The sequence below is a fragment of the Zea mays genome, chromosome 9 (assembly GCF_902167145.1).
Source record: "Zea mays cultivar B73 chromosome 9, Zm-B73-REFERENCE-NAM-5.0, whole genome shotgun sequence".
Lineage (NCBI taxonomy): Eukaryota > Viridiplantae > Streptophyta > Magnoliopsida > Poales > Poaceae > Zea > Zea mays.
This window is the reverse complement of record NC_050104.1, coordinates 68,747,258-68,754,801: the sequence shown is the minus strand read 5'-3', so window position 1 is coordinate 68,754,801 and position 7,544 is coordinate 68,747,258.

Sequence of the window (7,544 nt, the reverse complement as noted above, 5' to 3'; positions counted from 1 at the left end):
GGCACATGCTTCTATATATATACTCAGAGCTCCACCGCTCGGTGGGTACCATAGTTCAGAATGATTCGCTATTCTAGCGAAGGGAAGGTGTTTTTCGGACCTTCGACTAAAGGCCTTCGTTCACGTCGCAATCTGAATTTGTTATAAAGAAACAAATTAATACTACGAGGGGGATACTGTTGGGGGCCTTCCTCTTCCGAAGGTCCTCAAAAACATGACTAACCATTTGCTTTAAGCATAACATGGGTTATTACAGATAGCTTCGGCTTCAGGATGAAAGTTTCTCCCAGGGCAAAGATGTACAAGATAAAGATATAGCCCGAAGATGATAAGAATGAACAATGAAGCAATAGCCGAAGAGTAACATCTTCGGCTTAAGACAATGATGAGGATCAAACATGATGCTGGCCTGAAGAGAAAAAGACTAGTCAGTCCCTAATGATTTATGTTATAGTTGTGAATAAATGTTGAGGACACAAATGTACTTTTACTCAGGCTACGTCTCGTGCCTATAAATAGATGAACAGTAGCACCGTACTGTTCATGCTGAATTGTGATCGCTTTCGCATCAGCATCTTCGAACAAGCCGAAGGTATCAGTGTAATACAAATTCTTATGAAACATGATGGCATGTCCTTCATGACCTTCATCTGAAGATTATTATATCTGAGTGGAGATAATACTTCAAAGGACGAAGGTCCTTGACCTTTAACAATTGTGTTGACTTGTTCTTGATTCACAGCATTTGAAAACAAGTGATCAACAACTATGGTCTTCATCACATACTTGGTCTAAGAAAAACAGTGAGTTCCCTGTTACACTTATTTACCATTTATTTTGCTTTTATTGGACTAAGGCCTTATTTTGTTTTAGTTGGATTAAACTCTACTAATGACTTAGACTAGGGTGCTATAAAATTTCATACAGTAACTAATCATGTATTACTTCTACTCAAAATTTCTCAGGCCTAGTTTAGAAGCATTTATGTTTTTCCTCCTAATAACTTGAAATGAGAAGTTTATGATTTTAAATCAAAAGTCCTAGAAAAAGTTCTATGGTTGTGTAGTTTCCTGTTTTAAGTTGGAAGGTTGGTTTATCCAGAGTACTACCAAATTGGTTTCATCATTTTTGAACTTATAAATCTCAAGTTATGAATTTTTGAATTTCTCTGCCCATTTTGAAAAGAATAAAACAAAAGATATAAGGGAATAAGACTTTGCATTGTTTGACCTTACTTCTATATAAACTATTTAAATCGTGCCCTTGGAACACTATTGCCTTGAGTCACTAACTTTGCACTTAGCCCCCTGGATTTTCTCTCCCTCAACCCACGCTCCACTTCAACGGAAATAGGATGACACATTCCTCTAGTGAAAATTTTCTCCTTACCGGTGGCAGTAGCAAGTCGGGGAGCATCGTGGATGTCTAGCGGGCTCAGTGGCAGCAATGATCAATGGAGGTGACTAGAATTGGCTGGTCAACACGCAAAGGCGGGTGGAGGTCGCTGACAAGCTTCAATCGAAGGCCTTGGTGTGGCAGAGCTCTGAGGAAATGCCTTGGGAGCTTCGCAGGGCCTTGGTGGAACTTTCCATGGGCTTGAATTGAATGATGGTGACTCGGGGTGTCCGGTCTACGTGCTCTGGCGGCATATGGCTGGCAGAGCATGGTGTCAAGCCTTTTAAGATGCTGTAGAGCTTAGGTGAGCGGGTGTATGAGCTTCAGGGAGGTATAGGAAACTCCTGGTGAGCTCGGGCTAGTGGGGTAGTAGTTGGATGGGCCTAGCCATGGGAGTCGTGGCTTGGCGGCGATGAATGATGCAGACGAGGGAGGTCAGAGCTATATCAGTGCCCCCCCTTAAATAGCCATAAGCGCGGGAGCGGGCGGTGACAGTGGCGCGGCAAGATCGGGCTCACAGCCAGTGCGCGAGCACATGGTGAGGCACGCAACTGAACAAGATCGGGCTTGCCTCTACCCTTGTCCAAATGGCTATTGGCCGATTATCCCACCATATCTGCCTGATATCACTATACAAGATTTGTTGCCCGATGTATAATCTTTCTAGCTTATGTGGAGCTCAAGTGGATTAGGGGTCGGGTTCAAGAGATAATGGTGTGTGATCTTGGGTTTGTCAACTGTTCTAGAACCGAGGCAAAAACCGTGTCAAGTCGTGTCAAACGATTTGGTTTGGATTTCATCTTTTTTTAGGTGCCTCAGATGTTTTTACACATTTTTCATGTTTAGACCGAGGTGATTTGATGAGGGGAGGTTAGAGAACAAGAGAGAGTTCAAGACTAAGTGTATGTTTTGACTTAAAAAGTTTAAACTTTCTTTTCGGATTTTACCTTGGCTTATATTTTTGAGTAACTTCTTTCATTTTCATAGCTTAAGCTTATGGAAACTTTTGTTGTACACTTAATTATCTACAACTTTTGTTAAGGGACCACTGTGGTTAAGTGATTTGGTCAGTTCTTTTGATCACTTTGTTTTAGTGCTCTTGTGCCCTTAAGAGTGTGAGGTTAAAGTTTTCGGCTACACCCTTTCATTTAATCACTAGGGAATGGCCAAGTTAAGCCTTCTAGGATATTTAGTGCCTAGTTAGGGCTTTCATCCTTGATTTTAGTGACTTTTGCACTAAGTGGTCCCCATGAAAAATAGGTTAACTGGTGTGGGTTGAGTTAATATCCTTTGCTAACACCTGAGGTGTTACTAGTTCTCATTGGATGTCTTGTATCTTGTCTATCAAATGCTCGACTTGGGCTTGGAAGCCGAGCTCACTAAATCTAAAGCCTAGGAAGCAATAAAGGGTGTCTCATGTGACATCGCGCCTATCCCTAATGGTTGTGGTCCATGTTTCTATATATCTACATGGTCCTAATGGTTGTGGTCCAAGTTTCTATAGATCTACATGGTCATCTGTTAAGATTGGTGTAATGCACTTGATGTCTAGTTTCTCCAACCACAACATCGCTCTATAACGTGTCAACCGTTCGTACATAGTCCTCACTCCAAAGAAGCCTGATGCAGCAACGGTGGGTGACTTCTGCCCAATTTGTCTGTTGCTGTCTCAAGATCATCTCCGAAGTGGTAACAACCCGCCTGTAGGTCAGGATCAACAACTTAATTGACATAGATCAGTTCGGCTTCCTCAAAGGTCGTTCAATCTCTAAAAACTTCATATATGCCCTAGAGCTAGTGCAATACTGCCACAAATGGAAACTGTCCACATTGGTGCTAAAGTTAGACTTCGCTAAGGCCTTTTAGCACTGTTAGATGGGATGCCTTAGAAGAAATCCTACATGTTCTTGGGTTAGGTGCAAGTGGGGAAGGTGGGTTTAGACTCTACTGTCAACATCGAAGGCTGTCGTTATAATGAATGGCTATCCTGGGCCTATTTCTCTCGCAAAAAGGCCTCCGACAAGAAGATCTCCTCTCCCCATACCTCTTCTTACTTTTTGCTTACATCCTCCAATCCATGATCAAAATCAAGCCGGGCATCATACACCCCATCGCTGATGAGGGATCCTGCTCTATCTAATAATACACATATGACACTCTTATTTTTTAAAAGGCAAGTCAGATGACCTAGCCATCTTGAATAATGTCCTTCATACATTCAGCTCAGCTACAAGCCTTAAAATTAACATTGCAAAAAGTGTTCTTGTTCCAATTCACATGGATGAAATAATGATCAAGTGTTGTGTGGATCTATTTGGATGCAGAAGAGAAGGCTTCCCCTAGAGTTACCTTGGGCTCCCTCCACCAAAAAATTGTCTTAACATGTTCTCACCTTATATATTCAAGGCTATTAAGTACTTGGCAGGGTGGAAAACAGTCTTCATGAACCATATGTACAGGTTGGTACTCATCAATTTAGTCCTCGATGGTCAACTCACCTACATCATGAGCGCCATGCACCTCCCTGCATCCATGAATAACCTAGTTGACCAAAAACATCGTGGTTTCCTCAAGGCCGACAAGACCCCAACCTTTGGTGCTAAATGACTAGTAACTTGGTATGTGGTTAGGAAACACCAGCATAAGGCCATGTTCGTTTAGGCCTTTCCTGGCAGGGAACAGGGACCAAACCCTATGGATCCCTCCCCTCTAGAAATAAGCCCGGCCCACAGAAAACAAGCGTTCGATTACGCCCAACATGGGCCATATCTAGATTGTTCCTCGTCTTTTCATCCCAGGAAACACGCCCAGTCGACCGAGGATGGAAAATATCCCGGTCTGAACCACACGCGAACACGAAGGTCACGTGGCGGCTGTGGCACGCGATGGTGGTGGTATGAATACAAGATTCTTCTCTCTGGCACCGATCTGCTCTGGTGGCCGCTTCTCACCGATATGCTTCTTCCTCCTTCCTCTCTGGGCTTTCTATTCCCACCGTCTCACTGGCTCCGTCCGCTAGAAGTTTCCTCTATGTAGTGGCCGCTCCAGCTACACGTGGCTCCCATGGAGCCACAGCGACGCCCAACATGGAAATATGTGGGGCTCGCACTGCGCCGCTAAAGCACCCATTGCTCTGCAGTGCTAGCCCAACACTTAAGAGACGTCCCACTATAGCCTTGGCTCCCACAACACTTGTGTAGGCTCACCCCAATTGATTCAATATTCTTGAGTTTGGGGATAAAGAAATATGAAGAATTAGACTAGAAGGTTCAGACTTCAGCCTCTCCTACGACTTGACTAGTTTTAAGTTCTACTAGACAAGTGCTAGATGCCATAAACTTATTCTTAATAGTGTACTACATGAAGCCCCTTTTACTCCAAGATTGATGGGTCATGCCAGTGTTTGGACTAAGGGTCCTTAACCAACTAGTAAATAATGCCATGTGGCCGGACTCTAGATGGTGTGCGAGTAGAAACAAGCGATTTATCCTGGTTCAGGCAGCACAAGGCCCTACTTCCAGTAGAGGGGGTGAGGCTTATATTACTCGCACCGAGGTGCCTGTAGTAGGGGTTACAAGCACGGTGGGAGAGGGGAAGTCCCCAAGTCTCTTGAAATAGGCAAGTGCCAATATCTAAGGCAGAATGGAGAAGTGAGTGTTCTCTTGGTCGTCTGGTCGTCCTCCCATAGGTGGAACTCTATTGTCCTATTTATATACAAAGGGGATGTCCATAGTGAAGCCTGACGTTGTATTCAAAGGAGAGATGTCCTGGCGCCCTACGAGCCGACATGATGGTGCACTGTGCTATTGACTTGCGCCCAATGGATTCCCGCTAAGAGCTGAAGCAGAACCCAAGGGATCGTCCGTACGCCCGAGCCCCTAGGGGAGGGGCTGCCCATACCGTAGTTGTTTCAATAGCGTAGGGGTATGGGCTAAAGTCCTGCTTACGAGTGCGTCAGCGCTCCTGTGCAGTATGACGTCGAGATTCCATATCGCGCTTATCGAGGTTGGACGAGCCATCCCTTGACGTGCGCCACAGTTTGGCGGAGTGGCCGTCCGCGGGATTCGTGGCGGAGTAGGCGGCCAAGACCGAGCTCGGGCGAGGCGGAGAAATCACCCGAAGTCTGGACCTAGGGTCGGGCGAGGCGGAGATTGCACTCGTGGGCTGGATTCTGCTTTGGGCGAGGCGAAGATTTTGCGCCTGAGGGCCAGTCTGCTCTGCTTGTCATATTAGGTATCCCATCGGGGGATGGCAGGCGGCGTGCGTGCACTGTAGCGGAGACGTAATCATGCTGTTACGCCCAGACGTGATCGTGGTCTTGTTAGCCACTATGCTCTGCTACCGCGGAGCGAGGTAGGTATGCGCATTAAAGGCATGTTTAGTTTGTGGCTAACTATGTCACACTTTGCTTAAGGTTAGTCGTTCAATTTGAATAACTAACCTTAGGTAGAAAAGTTAAGCAAAGTGTGGCAAGTTAGTCAGCGAACCAAACAGCCCCTAAATGTGCATATTCCCTCCCGGTTTATGGGTGCTGCTGTCTTATCTGCCCAAGGTTGGCTCGGGTGAGATGGACAAGGCGGTGGTGACCTCGGACGAGGCGGAGTTCTGCTCGAGGCATGAGATCCTCGGGGAGAGGCCTCGGTTTTAATAGGTTCCTCGGCGGTTACCCTTTGGGAGTTTTGATCTTATTTCTCTGAGCGCGTTGTTCTGGGGATAATTCTGGTGTCCCTAATTATTACCCCCGACAGGTCAATTCCTGTTCGTGCTTTTCTAAGTCGAATGCGAATAGATAACGTACTGATGCATGCTGTCAAGGCAAACAAAGGCTAACTATTCATTTTCATAGTACTAAATCTCAATTAGGCATGAAGCACCTGATCACAAAAAATTGTAGGCATTTTGAAGAATCACTCGTGCTAATCTGCAGTACATGGGAACATTTCCGAAAGACGTGGCATCGAATTTACTAGCGCATTGCAGCTGTAAAGGGCAGTCTAACCAATAACGCTTTCATTTAATACGTTTATTTATAATAATGCGACAATTCGCAACTGAAAAAAGACTTGTAATCATTTGATTCATCATGCTTTGCCAGTGTAAAAATTGTTTAGTGTTTTAGTTCAGAGTACATATTTTCTACTTGTAATTATCTAGATGTATTTCTAACAAAAAACCTATTATATTTCTAGATTATCCCTGCACTGGTTCGAGTTGGAGAAGACGAACTTCCACCGTCTTGGGACCCTATATCCTCTCCTTTAGGTACTTGTTAAACCCTAAATGTTCTTATTACATCCTTTTCTGCTTTTGTTAGTGTTTATTTTGTGCAATGGATTTCTTTTTAGTTAGCAATGGATGTGGCATTCAGTGATCACTTTAGAAAGAGGAGGGATGAGGAGGATGATGATATGATGCTGTTTTTTCTCCCTATGCTACATATATTGGGTTCTAGTTCAAACATAGCAAGGGAAAAGAAGCGAAGGCATACATCAAAGTTAAGTGGCGAACGACATGTTCAAGAGTTGCTTCAAGGCCATTTGAAGAATTGTGGAGTAGCGTTCAGGATGGAGCCTGAAATTTCAAATCGTTGGCAAATTATCTTAGAAGGGAGGAGCTAGTTCATGATACAAGAATTAAGGTCGAGGAAAAGCATGTATTCTTCTTGTATATGCTCAGCCATAATGCCTCGTTTGAAGACCTAATAGAAGAATTTGGGCATAGTGGTGATACATATCATCATCACATAAAGCATTTCTTTGACCTAGTTGTTCCTACTCTCTCTAGGCATATTCTGAAGCCACCAAATCCTAATCATGTCCATGAAAAAATTGAAAGGAACCCTAGGTTTTATCCCTACTTCAAGGTGGTTACATGGACTATTCTATCATATGTCAATAGTTGTTATTTTCCTTCTAATGTTTAGAAAATCACATGTAGTTTTTTCTATTCAGAATTGCATTGGCGCAATTGATGGCACTCATTATGCTCATGTTATAAGTTAACATGCTTGAAAAGGGGTCTCCAAGATTAAACATACTTGGAAGGGGCTCTCCGAGATTTAAAATGCTCTTATCTAAAGGTACACAAAAGAAAAAAATCTCCTATAGTTAATGCTTCAAAGACACATGGAGGCTCTTCGAAAGGTATAC